The sequence below is a fragment of the Mus caroli genome, unplaced genomic scaffold, assembly GCF_978045245.1.
Source record: "Mus caroli unplaced genomic scaffold, Mus_caroli_1 scaffold_12, whole genome shotgun sequence".
Lineage (NCBI taxonomy): Eukaryota > Metazoa > Chordata > Mammalia > Rodentia > Muridae > Mus > Mus caroli.
The window spans coordinates 57,369,070-57,387,764 of NW_028227267.1; the positions used below are offsets into that span (position 1 = coordinate 57,369,070).

General features: G+C 44.6%; 1 pseudogene; it reads right to left on the reverse strand.

Moving 5' to 3' along the window:
* Positions 1–299: 299 nt before the first annotated feature.
* Positions 300–1,339, reverse strand: LOC110308962 (eukaryotic translation initiation factor 3 subunit E pseudogene; annotated as a pseudogene).
* Between the last annotated feature and the right edge of the window lie 17,356 nt (positions 1,340–18,695).

Below are 18,695 nucleotides of genomic sequence, written 5' to 3' on the forward strand. Positions count from 1 at the left end.
AGCAAACGCCAAACATGAGTCAGTAGTGGCAACATGATCCAGCAGAAACAGCAAGACTCCACTGAATCGGCAGGAGTCAGGGGAAGTAGCCAGAATCAGCCAGAACACCACGAGAAGTTCTTTCTCTCTACAAAGTGAAGACCAAAGACCAGGAAGTGTTGCACGGCATAACAATGTCCTCTCTCTCTTTGTGGGGTTCTATTTATATTCTTTCTAAACATCACATGCCCTCTCAAGTGTCTGTTTTCAGAAACATCACATTCTTTCTCACAAGAATGCATCCAGAAAAGCATCATATGTCACAACTGAGTTATTAAAGAAACCAGAAATTTATTTTCCAGTTTATCTGCTGATAACACATGAATGCTGACATGCTGGTGGATACAGAAAAGAGTCTCAGATACGACAAGATGGCCATTTTCTATGAAGTCAGGTCTCTCACAAGCACTGACACACTTCTGGCTTTTCCTGAGCCCCATCAAAATCAGGGTTACCATACAAGGTTATCATACAAGCATACCAACAAGTTCTGTAACTGGGTCTTTACATCTGTAAGACACCTGCTTTGTAACTTTTACTAGCTCTTCCATACCCACAGGCAATCCCTGACTTCTTTGTTATGACAGCAGTGGTCCAAGAGTGAAAATTATGTTGAGACATTGTCCGAATTGCACTAAGGTACTATAGCTGGTAAAGGAGGAGATGGATAATATTATCCCAGCCTTTGAGATGATTGAAAAAATGAACACAGGCCAATGAATGAGCCATGTCCTCTGCTGAGGACGCTGGAGTGGAGAACTCACAGAATTATTGCCCATGGTCTCCTAGCCTTGTAAAGTCTTCCACGGCTACACCCAGTTCTGCATGAAGATTTCAGAGGCCAGTTTTCCCCAGAGTGAACTACAGCATTTATCTATGCCTGGAACCAAAACTCTAAAAAAAGTGAAGATTTCTTGCTCTCATGAGTAATTTCCAGTCTCATCATTCAGATCTGTAGAGTACATCTAACACTCCTGCCTAAAGCCATGCTTGCCTGCAAGGTAGCGTCCAACTATCCTGGTTGACTGCATCTGCCTAGTAGTTTCTAGATCCTCAAACATGCTCACAAATAGTTCTGTCACTGCGGGAAGCCATTTGAGTTGTTCGACAAGTGGAGTTGTTTTTCCTCTCAAAGCATAAGGGATACCATAGAACCGTTTTTGCATATAGCCAGAGCTAAGTCTACCATGTTGGCATCACTAAGAAGATCCAATTTTTCTCATAATCATTCTTTTTCATGATATGTCTCTTCTTCCACAGAGAGGCACTTCAGGAGTGGAAAAGCCACAGGCCAATCCAGAAAGTGAGTGTTGTGAGTGGTCAAGCCCCAGATTGGGAGTCATGACCGGACAGGTCAGGGAACTGTCTTGTCAACACACATTGACCAGCCTGCAGCTCTGTCCAGGAAGATACCTGGGACTGATGCAACAAGGTAGCTGCCCCCATATTGGGATAGCTGTCCCTGCTAGGTGCTGGCACCTCATCCATGCCACCGATGCTGCACGGAAACTTTATGAGTGTGTCTTTGTCAGCAACAGACATCGGGAGAATTGCCTCTGGAAAGGCTCCAAGAGCACACACTGTGCATTGTGTGCCTCGATCCATACTTAGGACCTTTTCACAAAGGCAGGTTAAAGAAAAGAAAATATTTCAACTAGGCACCAATTAGTGACAATTAATTAGTGACGCCTTTTATTTCAGCCTCGTTACTATCGTTCTTTCAGATGAAGAAAAGCCACAAGATCATTCTAGCAAGAGATGGTGTCTTAGTTATTCTTCTATTGCTGTGATGAGGCACCATGCCCAAGGCAGCTTATAGAAGAAAGCATTTAATTGGGGCTTGCTTATGGTTTCAGAGGTTGAGTCCATGATCATCATGGAGGAGAGTGTGACCACAGGTAGGCAGGCAGGCATAGAACTGGAGCAATAGCAGAGAGCCTACATCCTGTTCCACAAGGCTGAGACAGAAAAATATTGAGAGTGAGCCTGGAATGAGCTTTTGAACGCTCAAAGCCCCCAGCCCCACCCCAGTGACACCTCTCCTCTAGCAAGGCCACACCTCCTAATTCTCCCTAAACAGTTCTACCAACTGGAGACTAATCGTTCTATATGAACCTATGGGGGCCATTCTTATTTAAACCACCACAGGTGATTTGACCCTGAGAGATGTCTATGTGTCCTGTTCTCCCTTCATTCATGTGTGCCTGTGACTGTCGATGCCATGGTGCCTCTAACAAGGGATGTCAGGGTCTGCAGCAGCAGATACTCCTTAAGAGACAGGCTTCAGTTAGTTACCCAATGATCACATGCCCTATATCTTTTTTTTAAAGATTTATTTGTTTATTTATTTTATGTAAGTACACTGTAGCTGTCTTCAGACACTCCAGAAGAAGGAGTCAGATCTTGTTATGGATGGTTGTGAGCCACCGTGTGGTTGCTGGGATTTGAACTCAGGACCTTTGGAAGAGCAGTCAGTGCTCTTAGCCCCTGAGCGATCTCTCCAATCCCACGTGCCTTATATCTTGGGTTCATACCCACACAACCCTGCATCATACAGAGAGAGATGGAAGATGCATTAGACAGAGATGATGTGTAGACTTTGTGTTGTGAGAGCACGAACAAGTCTTGGTGATTTTCCCAAAAACATTTAGGATGTGAAGAGGGAGGCATGCAGCATCAACTCCAGAACAAGCATATATACTCAAGCCAGGATAGTGCAGCCCCTACTTGGGGTGGGAGCTATCTGCTAGAGTTTGGTGAAGGAATTGCTGGTGCTGAGAATCTAGTAAACAAATCCTCTCTGTGTAGTTAAAGATTTATGGCCTACAGGGGGGTTTAGAAGCTGACTTTTGATCTTACATAAACCAATAGCATTTCTGTAACTGAGACAGTCTTTGTCTTTATCATCAACAGCCATAGAGTCTCGTGTTTGATTACAGCACTTACAGGCAAAGGGAATGAGACCTAGCTAGCATCGGGAATGGTTTTAAAGATACCTTAAGGAACCAGAGAGTATGGCCCTCCATGTTCCCCTGGATGTGCTTCCTAGGTGATGGAGACAGACAACTGAACAAGCACAAAACAAACGTCTTACAGTCATAAATGCAAAGAAGAAAATCCAACAGGGTAAAGGGTCGCATAAACTTCCATGTCAGCCCACAGCAATGTAGCGCTGGAGTCCTTGGTGAGGCAGCAGGTGAGAATGGATTTGGTGGCCTCCAGAAAGAGACACCCCACCTGCCACTGTGGACAGCACAGCAGACAACCATCCATCCGCTTGTCTGCTTTGACTCACGTTTGTATGTGAGAGAAGATTCACCTGGCAGGGAAAACAATTAGTGATCCTTACAGCCTTTTCCTCTGGGGTTAGGGCAAGCCACAGTGGATGCGCTGGGCAGAGACTTTCCACGACTGTTTCAATAGTCATACAGAAATACTCGCTGGGCAGAGACTTTCCACGACTGTTTCAATAGTCACACAGAAATACTCACTAGAGCGACATGCTCTGTCTAATCCCACCTACAGTGCTTGCAGCATCTCCTGGAACATCTCTAATCACAGACTCAGAAAGAAGGAGGTTTTTCAACTTCCCCTTGCTGGTGGACTGACAATCAGACTGCAGCACTCCTGAGCTTTTCGGCCAAACGTGGTGCTTTTTACACAAGACAAAGGAACCACTTTAGTACCCTCACTGTTTATGTTTTCTTTTCTTACAGACAAGAAGGACTTGGTGAATTCCTCTTTACTACCCCACTAAGATTGGGTATGGTGATGGTGTCCTGTAACCTGCTTCCAGGACAGAGACTGCTTTGAATTCCAACCAGTCTAACATACAAATTGAGACCCTATCTTAAAAATAAAATAAATAAATAAATTAATAATAATAATAATAATGTAGCCAGTCTCTAGTTGCTGAGTACTTCCAACTAAACCCTTTTATGGTTATGAAAACTTATAGGTTTTATTTAATCTTGTTCTTCTTATTCTTTCTATGGAGATATACAGTTTCATAGCTAACCAAGTTAAACAACAAGAGAAAATAAAAATGCAAAGAATTCGCTCAACCCACACAGTAATCACTCAACTCGGCGAGGGCGAAAGATGCATGCACGGCTGAGTGTGCACACTAATGTCACGGTGTAAGTGTCAAATGAATCATGCAGTGTCCTAGATGGGCTCCCGTGCTTCAGCTTGGTTCCCAGCTGGCAGAGCTGTTTGGGTGTGGGTGGAACTGTTAGGTGCTAGGGCCCAGCTGGAGGAAGGCCACTGCTAGGACAGGCCCCAGCCTGGCCTGACCTCTCTACCTCCTAGAGGTAAGCAAGCCCTCATGCCAGACTGCTACCACAGAGGCTCCACCCTCTGCCCCGCCTTCCCGTCCCAAACCATGAGCCCAGAGAAATGCTTCCCCTTAAAGCTCCTGTCGCTGAGGTAATTAGTCATAGCATTGAGAAAAGTTACAAACACACCTAGAAACAATATGTTTATATATCTGAAAAAACGAACTCAACAGCATATAAGGTTAAAAAAAGAATTAGACCAGAACCAAATGATTCACCATCATCGTATGCCGGCTTTCTAGTCCAAGCCCTGAAAATGTATTTCTCCAGAATGCAGGGAAGGACCTGTATCTGTAGAGTGAAGGCCTGTTGTGTTGCTGATGGGCATTCAGCCAGTTCTGCAGTGGCACCTATACACTCTTCTTTTGCATGTCTTGTAAATAGGCTCTAGGTTTGTTTATTTTTAAAGAAAATAATTTTTGTGGCCTCATCAGTCTGTACAGCTAATTCTCTAAACAGAAATGGCAGACATAAAGAGTGAGTTTAGAAAATTGTCTGTGAAAGAAAAGTGTTTTGTCCTGTTTTTCAGATGATTAAGCAGTTTCTTTGATAGATGCTTTTTGTATCTACATCTCAGCAGTGATGCTTTTTAAGTCACAGTGTTGTACAGGACTCAAGTCAAACCACCTAACTCTTCTTCATCAGCTGTGCAGGCGGAGGGAGTTTAAAAACTCCTAACAGTTCAGCAGTTTATCTGTGTGCAATATGTTGTTTTGACTTTCATCTTAGTTTTCTATCAAGTATGTTTTTACCAAGTCCATGTGTGAATGATTTAAAAACCTAAAAATAAGGTATAAATGTAGTGTATTTAATAAACTGTCAACCAAAAAAAAAAAAAAAAAAAAAGAGGGATCTCCCTAGATCCCATCATCTTGGTTTTCGTGATTTAAGGATCTACATGAAAGGATGCCTTTCATACAAAGACACTGACATGGCAGATTTTCTTTTTCTGTTTGTGGTGATTAAAATATTAGGGAGGCCTATTTGGCTAAGTGCTAGTGTGGGGTTGGAGGTGGAGTGAACTGGGGCAGGAGATAGCCACTGCACTTGGCTAGGTAGGATTTAAGGTGACCTGCTCAGGAGCCAGATTTGAGGAGAGGCCAGGAGGGAGTGTGTGAACAAAGATGCCAAGCATTAACTATAAATCAAAGCATAATGAGAGACAAAAACTTGGTGTTCATTGTGGGCTGTGCCCACCATGGGCTGGGTTTCTGCTAAGTCTGCATATTTGAAAACAACCCCCCGTGTAACCGTAAAGTTCCTCAGTAAAATGGGAGCCTGTGGCATAACCTCGAACCCCTGGGAGCCAAGCCAAGGCTCGCCTTTGGCTTTTTGCCAAGCAGGACTTTGTTTCCAGTATCATGAAGTAGAGGTTGGAGCTGTTGTCACAGACTCTCCGTGTGCCCAGGCTGTTCTTAGAAATAGTCCAAAGCAACTCAGCCACATCAGAAACAAGCAGGTGGTTACAAAAGTGAAATCCTGCAGTTATTTTTTTATGCTCATGGGAAAGGTACATGTTATGGGCCAGACAGTTAACAGATCATGAAACATTTTATGGTTAGTCAATTCCCAGAACAATGGAAACAATTTATGATGTGTAACTCACAAGATTATTGAGAAAGTACAAATTAAAAACCAAATTGACATGGGCATGGTTAGAGTGGAGAAGAAATAAATGGGGCTGGAGAGATGGCTCAGTGGTTAAGAGCACTGACTGCTCTTACAGAGGTCCTGAGTTCAATTCCCAACAACCGCATGGTGGCTCACAACCATCTGTAGTGAAATCTGATGCCCTCTTCTGGTGTGTCTGAAGACAACAACAGTGTACTCACATATATACAATAAATAAATCTTTAAGGAAGGAAGGAGGAAGGGAGGAAGGAATGGAGGAAGGAAGGAGGAAGGGAGGAAGGAATGGAGGAAGGAAGGAGGAAGGAAGGAAGGAAGGAAGGAAGGAAGGAAGGAAGGAAGGAAGGAAGGAAGAAAGGAAGGAAGGAAGGAAGGAATCAAAATCTAACATAGTTTAACTGAAAAGAAAATGGAATCAGCTGTCCCTTAACAATTAATCAAAGTAAAGTAAAAAGGCAATACTCACAAAAGCCATACACAACAGCAGTAATGGGATAGGACTACATGAAACAGGTACTAAAACTGTTTATGGATGTACCCTACAAGCAAAACATCAAACCCAAAATACTAGGAACTCTAACTGGCAGTAACTGTTAGTAGCTCTTTTCTCCTCTTTTCTCCTCTGCGCAGGAAAGCAAGCAGCCTCCTTCTACCAACTCCGGCAGTTCTTTCAGAATGCTTCATTTAAAATTCACATCATGTCAAAACTACCAGTACAAGCCACTAAAATTAATGAGTATTTCTCAAGCCCTGAGGGTTAACAGGAAAAAAATGTGTCTCTGGGTGGAAATGACCTCAGCCCAGGGCCACCCCACAACCTGCTCAGGGTGAGGATGGCTTCACACAGCTCGGACCTTCTGGCTGCCCTCTCCCCTGAGTGCTTTTTTCCATCAGACAAAAGGTCTTTTTTAAAAGATTTGCTTATTTATTTTATGTATATGGGGTACACTATAGCTGTACAGATGGTTGTGAGCCTTCATCTGGTTGTTGGGAATTGAATTCAGGATGTCTGCTCACTCTGGTCAACCTCGCTCACTCAGGCCAAAGATTTATTTATTATCATAAGTAAGTACACTGTAGTTACTTATAATACACTGTTGCCGTCTGCTGACACTCCAGAAGAGGGTGGTTACTGGGATTTGAACTCAGGACCTATGGAAGAGCAGTCAGTGCTCTTACCCACTGAGCCATCTCACCAGCCCTAGACAAAGGATCTTATCAGTCCGTTTTTTCCCACTCATTAGCCTTTGGCATGGAAGCATTTAATCGTGTAAGTATGGGGTGCTTGTTCTCTGGCCTCTGATCTGTTCCTTCAGCTTTCAGATGGTACCAAGCTACTTTTCCCCTCCGTCTCTTACAAGATGGGGGCTGTGGTTCCCTCCTGTGCAGTTCTTCATCTGGGGCCAGCCCTGTTTCTCAGTAATCCACTGAAATCATTCCCGTTATCATATTATCTAGTTTTTACCTGGCGTGGATGAAAACTACTCAACTCGCCATTTTCAAGGTCAAATAAGTTAGGGATTGGGGAGGATGGTGCTTCAAAAGGAGCCACCTCTTCCCTGGGTGGTGTGAGAGTTGCCTGACCCTCAGAGGAGAAGCAGCGAACACGGGAGGCAGTGGCAGGGAGGCAGTGGCAGGGGTGGAGGATACGTTTGTAACTCATCTGAAGGGCCTTGTGGCTTTGCAATCTTCTTTTCTTTCCCTTTTTGGGGGTGGTGGTGAAGGGTGGTTTGCTGTGTAGCCCAGGCTTGTTCTCAGAGTCTCAATAATTAGCTTCTGATTTTCTTTTTCCATCTTAAAGCAAGCAACAGGAAATGAAGATTTTTCTGCTTTGCGTATGAAGAAATCACCCCCGTTCGCCATAATCAAAGGAGCAAGGGCAGTGAGGTTGGATCAGGTAACCTGCGTGCTTTACAAGGGAGACTGTACCCCGGCTCTAGGGATTCCCCATGGTTTGGCATTGGGGAAAGCACCCAACCTCCCCATTTATTATGTGGACAGGACTTGAATACACAGAAAGTGGCTAGGTTGTTCAAGCCAGACTTCAGGGTCTGGAGCCAGATGTCCGAGCAGGTAGATCCCTTCTGCTGTCTTAACAAGGAAAGGCATCTTCAACAGGCTGTGTTCTTCACCTCCCAGGTCCTCAGCGTATGAATCTGTAAGATAAAGACGATAATAATAGTTAGCTGTGCTAACCAAAGTCCTCGTAAATGTTTAAGAAAAGGCCTGGATATCCAGTTGTGGTGGTTTGAATAAAAATGGCCCCCATAGGTTCATAGATTTGAGTGCTTGGTCATTAGAGGTTGGCACTGTTAGGAGTTATGTCTTTATTGGGTTAGGTGTGGTCTTGTTGAAGGAAGTGTGTCACTGGGGGTGGCCTTTGAGGTTCCAAAGGCCCAAGCCAAGGCAGGTCCAGTGTCTCTCCTTCCTGCTGCCTTCCTGTGGATCAGAATGTAGAACTCTCAGCTCCTCCAGCACCATGTCCGCCTGCACAGTACCATGCTCCCTGACATACTGACAATGAACTAAACCTCTGAAACCATAAACCAATCCCAGTTATGGGCTTCCCTTTACAGGAGTTGCTGTGGTCATGGTGTCTCTTCATAGCAATAGAACACGGACTAAGACACCAGTAAATATCCATTTTTAGCCATCGTTCACTGTCAGCATTAAAACTATGGTTGGAGTGAAAGGGTCATATTCTAGATAGTAGCATTAGTACTGACTTGAAGCTTAGTAGAAGCTTAGAGTCTACCTTTCAATGTTAGAAGACGGTAAGTCAGGAAGAGAGATTGGAAATAACTGGGGCAGATGGGGCCGTAGGAGATAATGAATCAGCAAACGGCAGAGGTACGTCTCCTTTACCCGACATGATTGGAACCATACATGTTTAAGACTGGAGTGGGGTGGGGAGTATTTGCATAGACAAATGAAAACTCTGGGAATGGTGCCTACATCTAAACAGAAATTGCATTTGTTTTGTCCACAGCTTCTACCCTTAGCCCGAGGGTGCTCATATGCAGTGTCCTCCCTGTGCTGCGGGTTAGACTGTGCTCGGTCACACAGGCCTGTGTGGGATTTCCCATTTGTCACTGGTGTTACATTGGTGTTAGCATGCTCCAGGTTTCGGATTTGGGGATTACAGATTCTCAACCTTTACAATAATAGACAGAAGAAACGCAGCTTGCACCTACTGTGCCTGACTGTAAGAAGTTGGTTGCAAGTAGCTTAATTATCATTAGATGTTTTGCAAATGCCAGTTGTCTTTGTAATTAAGAGAGCCCAATTAGTTTGGAAAAGAGAAAGTGGCGTGTGGCCTGTCACAGGGCTTCTGGGTGCTCACGGGTCTCTACTGACCTCTACTGACGTGCAGAGCTCTAGAGCAGCACACTAATAGCTAGTTTTTAAAGGCTGATAAAGACATTTCTTTACCGTCTAGTTTCTAAAGGACTAGAAGTTATGGGTAGCTGTTTTTAAAATCACATTTCTTGGGCTGGAGAGCTAAGAGGTTAAGAGAGCTTGCTGCCATACCAGAGGACAGCTCACAGCCACCTATAACCCAAGTTCGAAAGCATCTGGCGCCCTCTTCTGGCTTTCAAGGGACCTGCACACACCTGGCATAAGCACAGTTAAATACCGATTTAGAAAATCATTTGTCTGTTAGATTGTTTGCTGTCATGTTGGGTTTTGCTTTTTCGGCAGCTATGAAAGTAACTCTAGAAAGTTCTGGCTGAGAGTTTTTTTTTTTTTTTCAGCGATCTTATACTAATTGAAAATCTCTACAGGTCAGCACAGAGGCCATTCTCGGGTTCCTTGAAGCCCTTTGGAACGTCTCCGTTTCTGTGGTTTGTGCAGTTCACGTCCCAGCCAGAGGCCTGTCCATTTCTTTCTTTCTTTCTTCTTTCTTTCTTTCTTTCTTTCTTTCTTTCTTTCTTTCTTTCTTTTTTTTTCAGTTTAGAGACTCTGCTGCCCTCTGGTGTCTCTGTGTGGCTCTGCAGGTTCTTCTCTTGCTAGAGGTATTCAGGGAATGCCCCACAAGATGGCAAATACCAGTCCTTCAAGAGCCCCTTCAAGCCAGAATGTGTTCTGATTAGGAGCTTGCATGATACTGAATGTTTTATTAGAAGAAACCTCAGCGTCGAGGGAGAGGGAGAGGGAGAGGGAGAGGGAGAGGGAGAGGGAGAGGGAGAGGGAGAGGGAGAGGGAGAGGGAGAGGGAGAGGGAGAGGGAGAGGGAGAGGGAGAGGGAGAGGGAGAGGGAGAGGGAGAGGGAGAGGGAGAGGGAGAGGGAGAGGGAGAGGGAGAGGGAGAGGGAGAGGGAGAGGGAGAGGGAGAGGGAGAGGGAGAGGGAGAGGGAGAGGGAGAGGGAGAGAGGGAGAGGGAGGAGAGGGAGAGAGGGACTCCCCAAGAAGAAAGGACCAGACTCCTCCTCTCATTTGCCCCAAGCTGAGTTGGCCTCCTTGTACCCTCTGGGCCACCGCAGACTGCCCCACTCTCCTTTGCTCTCTGTGGCCTCCCGCAGCAGAACAGTGCCAGGTGGGGAGAGGTGACCCCTGACAACGTTAAACAATTCTTCAGTTTTCCGTGCGGCAGTGTAGTGCCTGAGCTCACCTTGGGCACTGCATGACAGGTTTCTGGGTTTTTAAAACTTCCATGCACTTTTACCCGTGTCTTGTTTTTAAGCCTGTGTTTCTGCAGAGAATGAGGACCCAGTTCTGGGAGTTTCATCTGCACGCTGTTAATGAGAAATTCAATGTAATTGCCGTTCTTTTCGCCCCATGCGTAAGCTTTCCTTAAATCTAGTTCTCTTTGGGTGTTTTCTTTCTTCCCTGTGTAGTCTAACTGTGGCTTCACGAGGCGGGCTTCTGAGTACTTCTAGTTGGTATTTTGTTGCTGCTGATTGAATCTAAAATATTCTCCCACAGGCTAATGATGTAAACACTTTCTCTGGGTGGAGGTGTCATTATAAAGACTCTAGAGCTTTCAAGATCCGGGCTCTGGCTGGTGGAACTAGGTTACTGGGGGTGGTGATAACACTTCCAAAATCCCCCCACCCCCTGTAAGCCAGCCCCAATTAAAAGTCTTCCTTTATAAGAGTTGCCATAGTAGCCAGGAGATGGTGGTGTGTGCCTTTAATCTCAATATTTGGGAGGCAGAGGTAGGTGAGTTTCTATGAGTTTGATGCCAGCCTGGTCTACAGATCAAGTTCCTGCATATAGAAACTATGTCTTGGGGGGGGCTAATTTGAAGAAAATAAATAGCAAAAATAAGCATCAGATGTAAGAATTACCAGAATTACATTACCAGAACAGGTGTTTGTTACAATCCAGAACAACAAACCAACCCAGAACTTCTTGTAAATTCTTGTAATTACCAGTAAAGACAGAGGTTGCCAGTGAGCAGCAGAAGTGTGATGATGGTTTGAGTGATAATGACTCCAGAAGCTCAAAGATGTGAAGATCCGTCCCAGTTGGTGAAACTGTTTTGGAAGGATTAGGAAGTGTGGCCTTGGGGTAGGCTTTGAGGTTTCTAAAAATTCATGTAATTCCCAGATGGCTAATCTCTCTGCCTCAAGCTTGTGGTTCACAGTGTGAGCTCCCAGCTGTTCCTGACCCCATGTCTTTGTTCGGCCATCAAGGACTCTAACCCTCCAAAACCATAAGCCCAAATAAACACTTTGTTTTAAAAACTGCCTAGAATGATGTTTTCTTATGGCAATAGAGAAGTAAGTAGGACAAGCAGGGGAAGTCCCAAGACAGAAAGGCACTCTAAGATAGGGGATGTTATTCTTCAAAACATTGTAGCAGGCAAGACAAATGTCTTTGATAGGCAGTTAGTGGTGATCTGAGTGTGCTTGGCCCAGGGAGTGGCCTTGTTGAAGTAAATGTGTCACTGTGGGAGTGGACTTTGAGACCCTCCTTCTAGCTGTCTGAAATATAGTTTCCTCCTGGCTGCCTTCTGATCAAGATGCAGAACTCTCAGCTCCTCTTCCAGCACCATGCCTGCCTGGATACTGCCATGTTCCCACCTTGATGATAACGGACCTCTGAACCTGTAAACCAGCCCCAATGAAATGTTGTCCTTTACAAGAGTGGCCTTGGTCATGGTGTCTGTTCACAGCAATAGAAACCCTAAGAAAGACAGGCTTCATAATCAGGACCTGGTAGATCACTGGCCTGAAGATCTCAGAAGAAACTGATGAAGTAGAAGTAAGCAGGAAAAAGAAAAGAGAGACAGAGAGAGAGAGAGACAGACAGAGAAGAAGGAAGATGCCAAAAAGGAAAGAAGGAAAGGATAGTGGACACAGAGAACCAGAACAGCACAGCCGAGCCCTGTGGGCAACTAAAATAGGATGCCAGTACAACGCAGTGGACACAAGAAGAGAGAACAGAACTCTGAACCTGCGTTTCAGTCCCCAGCACTCTCATCTGGCAGATCACAACAGCTGGTAACTCCAGCTGCAGAGAATGTGAAGCCTCCTCGTGCACACACACACACAGGCTCCAGCATGGATCTGCCGGCAGTGTGGGTGCTGGAGGAGGGAGGACTGTGTTTCTACGGGAGCATGGCCACTGGCAGGTTGCTATGCCCTAGTGCGTGAACCCACACCCGTGTATACATGTGCAGCACTAATTGGACTCTGGATCTAAATAAATATAAAATAAGAACATACAGCTGGGAAAGAGATGTGATGGGCTGCGTTGGGGTGATTAGAAAGGACGAGTGCGGGTGGTTACAAACAAGAACGTGGTATGCATGCGGGAATTTTCCAAAGAATGTGACCACCTGAACATGATCTGAACAAAGACAACACCAGTAGACACAGATGAAGGAAAACCCACAAGGCCTCAGCCCCACACGAAGACCTGCAGGCAACTAAGGATGCTGAGGGCAGGAAAAGTAGATGTCCCCGCAATTAACACACTAATGGGTTTTCCAATACCAAATGGTCAGCTCTGAAAACACACATATAAGTAACACTATATAGACTAAAACGGTTATATTTATGTGTTTAGGAATGTGTGTGTGTGTGTGTGTGTGTGTGTGTGTGTGTGTGTGAGGTGGGGGAGAGAGAATTAATGAAATAAGAGGCCATGAATTTGGAAGAGAACAAGGAGGAATGTATGGGAGGGTTGGAGCAAGGAAAGAGAAAGTGAAAGCAATGTAATTAAATCATAGTCTCGAAACTATGAAGAAAGAGATAAGTGGATAACATTTGTAAACATATATTATAAATTCAATAAAAATTGTTACTAGAGCTAATAAAGAAGAATTTATAGAAAAAGATTAACAACAATGTATTGGGTTATACAAGACCTTGTTTGCAGTTATAATAGAAAAGTCTTCCCCTCTCTCTGTCTATACTCACAACTTTCTATTGTGTCTTTCTATCACACCACACTAGTTAGGTTCTTGCCTCCAAGAAAATAATGCCCGGAGACCTTAGTAAGGGAGCATTAACTGACCTCCCTAGGAGGAACTGGGAAGAGGCCATAAAACACATGCTGTGGTCAGAAGCAGCACCCGGGTGGATTGTGGAGAGCTTTGGGGCAGCTTCTAGAAACTTGGTGGCAATTTGACATCAGGCGGGGACAAAGAAGTAGGGGATCTGACTTTGGGCTAGGACTCAGGAAACAGGCCCAGATTAGGAATATTTACACTTGAGTTAATGCACAGCTCAGAGCGGGCTCAGCTGAGGCACCTGTGGCATTCCTTTTGTCTTGGTCATCCTGACTAGCCCCTAGAAAGGTGTTTGCGGGATTTAGTTTATTGCCTTGCTTGTTCCTTGACCCAGAACTGATCTTATTATTTTACATGTACTTAAAGTAATATAACAGCAGACTGGAAAAACATAAACCTGCTTCAGACTCAGAACTGGCTGGGGCCATGCTACAGTGTTGTCTTTTTTCTTTTTAATCCTCGCTCCTGCCCTGGAGAACCTGTTGACTGAGCTGACTCAGTCAATGGATGGACTGCTCACATCAGCAATGGACCACACGACTAGTCACTAAATAGCTGCCAGGCATCTGCTTATGCATGCAAGCTAATCTAGACAACCCCTCACAAGTGTGTCCAGAGGCTAACCTAATCTAGACAACCACTCACAGGTGTGTCCAGAGACTGGGGTCTTGGGGGACTTTTGGTACTTTCCGTTTAACAATACAAACCATTACATGTAACTTGCAAGCATCATACCAGAAAGAATGGGAACTTCTGAGGACTTGTGAGCAAATAGAGCATAGCTAAAACAGAATCTCTGAATTTGCGAGAAATCTCCAAGTTGCCACTAGATGAAAGAGGGAAAAGGATGAAATCCAAGCAGAATAGTGAAGAACTCAAGCAACTAGACAACTGTAACCTGTGTGTGGGAGCGGGAGGAGAAGGAGAGGCAAGCATGAGAGTGTGGCGACGATGACTGAGAATCTCCTCCATACTAAAGTTAGACCACAGACAGCAGTCATGGAGATCAGAGGGCCCAGGGCAGGATCAATGACAGAAATGGTATCTAGAGATGTTATATTAAAGCTTCCCAAAAGCAATGCTTAAAAACATAAGACGATAATTAGGTTGGGGTCATGTGACTGGAGGGGGGGACTATTGCTAATGCTGGCTCTTGGGTGACAGGTCAGTGGGTCAAGTCCTTGGGGCACAAGAATGAAAAGTGGAGCTTGGATCCAAGACTCATAGAAATGTCAGGTACGTGACACGTAGCAACACATAACCACAGCATGGGGGTGTGCCACACATAGATCTGGGGACACATCTGCCTCAAAGTGTAGGCAGAATGGTGTCCAGCAGGCAGTGCTGCTCTGAAGGGTGTGTGCCCTGCTGTATTTGGTGATGATGGGCCTTCACAGCTGCAGGTCATGACGACAGGCTTAGAGCCACACTGCTTCAAGCTAAGCTCTGTGCTTCTGGCCACCATACGATAAACAATGGCGACACACTCAGGGAAGAACCTGAGCTGCCCTTGTGGCATGTTGTCCATACAATGACAGAGGGTGCCTCCTCGAAGAGAAAGCTCAGACCTACCATTATGAAAGCAGAGGTGTGCCTCGTATTCTTCTTCAATATCATTGTGCTTTGGACGCTATTTGATCTTGTCGTCTCCAAATCACGAGCAAGGATTCATCAGAAAACAATCGGCTGGGGCATGATTTCAGCCCAGGTCCAAATTATTCAGCACAGATCTTGCTTCCTTCCTACAGACTTCCTTCTCACCCTGCATTTTTGTCTCATTTCTCAGTGAGCCCACATGACCATGATACCATGGTTTATGAAGCAGACCTATGGGTGGGGAGTCATCCTCACAAGCAGCATGTAGAAGACCTTCATAACCAGCATGTGGTAGAGAAGGCCATCTCTGCACTAAACACACAAAGCATAGACGCTGCAAAGACATAAACATTTCATTTGTAATAAACAATGGGAGCAAGCTGAAGAGGTTTCAAAGCAAGGAAATGTGTCAGACACAAAAATAAAAAACAAGGTATTGTATACTTTAAAATGTCAGTATTTAAAGAGGAAATGAGAATTGGTTTTGTCCACCCATCCAAAACTATTTTAGTTGTAAATTTCAGTGGCTTTTTATTAGAAATGGCCAGGGCAAACATAGTGAAAGTCAGTAAGCCCACATTTCAATGTAAAAGGACCAGGAAATACCTGATTGATGTGGCTGACCTCGGGTGTCTACTCTTGTTGGAGTGCTACAAGTTAGACCACATTCGTGATCACAAAACCCATCTTCATAAAGTTAAAAATGGAACTCACATTTTAAGCTGATGAAGTATCAGAAACTAAACTGGAACCCACACTGATAAGAAAAGAGGGTCTGAAGCATGAAGAGAGTGATGTGTCTGTCCATCGGGCCCTCTAAGTCCCGCTTTAATACCACAGTCTCTCCAGGTGAAATATTTCTCACATTACAGCTCAGACATCCAGACTCATAAAACACAGAAATCACAAGCACAGGAAGAAGTGTGTTTCTAATAGGTTGTGGCTTTGCTGAAGAGCCTGGCTGGTATGCACAGACTTGTAGTGAGAGTTTTGGTTTCTTTATAAGCCCAGTTATGTTATCTTATATGAATATGTTTTTTTTAAAGATTTATTTATTTATTATATGTAAGTACACTGTAGCTGTCTTCAGACACTCCAGAAGAGGGAGTCAGATCTTGTTACAGATGGTTGTGAGCCACCATGTGGTTGCTGGGATTTGAACTCTGGACCTTTGGAAGAGCAGTCAGGTGCTCTTAACCACTGAGCCATCTCACCAGCCCCATGAATATGTTTTTGTTTCGATCCACAGGTGTGGGATAAGAGGCTGCTTCACAGCAGGTGATTATGATTTGTCTCATACACTACCAGGGGTGTGATTTTTGCCAGCTGCAGGTAGTTCATGTATAGAATTCTGGGGACTCTTGAGAGGGTACAAATGGGAGAGTCCTGAGAGGGCCTGCCAGGGCTGCTGCTCCCCCTGCTGCTGCGGGTTCCTTTTGTTGAGATTTGTCAAGTGATCATGAGAAAAACTGATGAGAAGAGGAAGTTGGGGATATTCTGACAATGAACATTAAACTTGCCCTCAAGGAACCCAATGCCCCTAATCAGCAGGAAGTAGTCTAATGAGGTCTACACCCCCCTTCCCCCTCTAACCTTCTTTCTCTCCTACCTAGTGTTGGGGGTTGGAATGGATTAGGATAGAATAAAGGTTGGAAGGGAGGTAGATAAAAGAACCCAATGAAATAGCTTTTAAAAAATGTGCCAACACAAACTGAGTTACTCATTCCCCCCAGTTGTTTACATTCAGTTCTCCTTGGTTGATTTTCTAGGACCTAGAATCTAGGTAAGCATCCAGATGGGACAATCGTGTAGGAATGTTTCCTCAAACTGCCTTGTCATCTATATTTCCAGTTGTTTCCCTGCTGGTACCCTAACCATCCAGGCAAACCATGTTCAAGTAGCATATGAACTGGGGTTGACTTGTCTGTCCTTTGCCTATCCCTCAAGGGAAAATGGACAGATGGCATCTCACTTTCCTTCCACTCACTGTGACAAAATGCCCTAACAAAAGCAACCTAGAGGAGAAAGGGTCATTTTGCTCCCAATTACAGGTTACAGTTCATCATCTCAGGAAAAACCTGAAACAGCTAAGTCATATCACCTCCAGTAGTAAAGAGCAGAGAGGATGCGCTCATGCCACTGTGCTCAGCTCACCCTCTCCACACAGCTGAGGATTCCCCTGCCTAGGGAATGGTGTCACCAACAGTATTAACTCATGTTATGCATGTTACATTAGTAATATAATTGATTAACTCATGATAATCACTCAAAGGCATGCTCACAGGACAACTTGATCTAGACAATAATTCATTTCAACTCCCTTCCCTGGCAAGTCTAAATTCTGTGCCGTTGACAATTAAAATTAATCTGCACAGATTGTTTGCTTTCCGCTTTAAGCTTTCCATCTCTGTCTTTTAAAGCTGTGCCATGCAGAGAAGAGATGTTAAGATTATCCACTGCTGGAGCTGAGTATTATACAGAGCCATGGGTGATACGTAGCTTTTGATTTCCTCACTAAGCCGATGACAGCTGAATATGTGTTGCAAGGAAAAAGAGGCAAAATATTAAGTTCCCTGGACATTTCCTCAGGCACACGTCAAGCATCATGGTCTGAGAGCAATCTCACATAAACCATCCCCGTTTATGGAGGGAACCCAGTTGTTGGCCATTATGAGTCAGACAATACACAGACAGTGCTGCATAATTCTGGCTACATAGTGTGTGGACAACAGAAAGCCTCACCTAAAACCTACTCACAAGCCAAAAACTTAAGGCTTGTCCACAGAGAAGAGTTAACTGTAGAGAAAATCGTCTGGTTTACTATTCTGGGGAATCTCTACTTCTGTACAGTCATGAAGTCATAGTACACACAGAAAACCGCCTGTGTAAACAATAAAAAGAATCCTGGAAGGACTTCAAGACTTTCTTAGGAATGAGTATCATCTTATCGAACTAGGTTCATCACAAGTGGAATGTTTTTCTTTTCTGGACCTTTTTTTTTTTTTTTTTTCTAATTTTCTCTCATACAATATGTTTTGATCATATTATTTGCCCTCCCTCAACTCATTCTTGATCTCCCCTACCTGACTTCATGTAGTTTCTCTCAAAAGAAAAAAAAAATCAAAACAAACAAACAAACTATATAGTTTGCTTTATGTTGGCCAACTACTCCTGGTCGGTGGGTGATATACCCAGGGTCACTCCACTGGAGAGAACTACACCGCTATATCCCGCAGGCCAGCCACCACTGTAGGTCTCAGGATGCACAGCCGGGTGATTTTGATGATTACCTTTCGCCTCCGGTAAGGTGCAGAGTACCTTGCAGCAGCAGCATCCGAGTACCTTGCAGCATCATGAACACTACTCATCAGTAGGGGTGAAACTTAGGCACCAGCTAAGTTTCTCCAAGTTCAGTCCAGTTCCTAGCCATAGAGGCAGTGTGGGGCATGGGGTCCATCTCGTGGTGTGTGCTTCAAGTTAAACCAAGCATTGGTTGGCCACTCCCACAAATTCTGTGAGTCGTATACACTTTTAACCCAGCACTCAGGAGGCAGAAACAGGTAGTCTATGTAAGTTCAAGATGAGCCTTGTCTACATAGTACATTCCAAGCCGGCCAGGACTACACAATGAGAC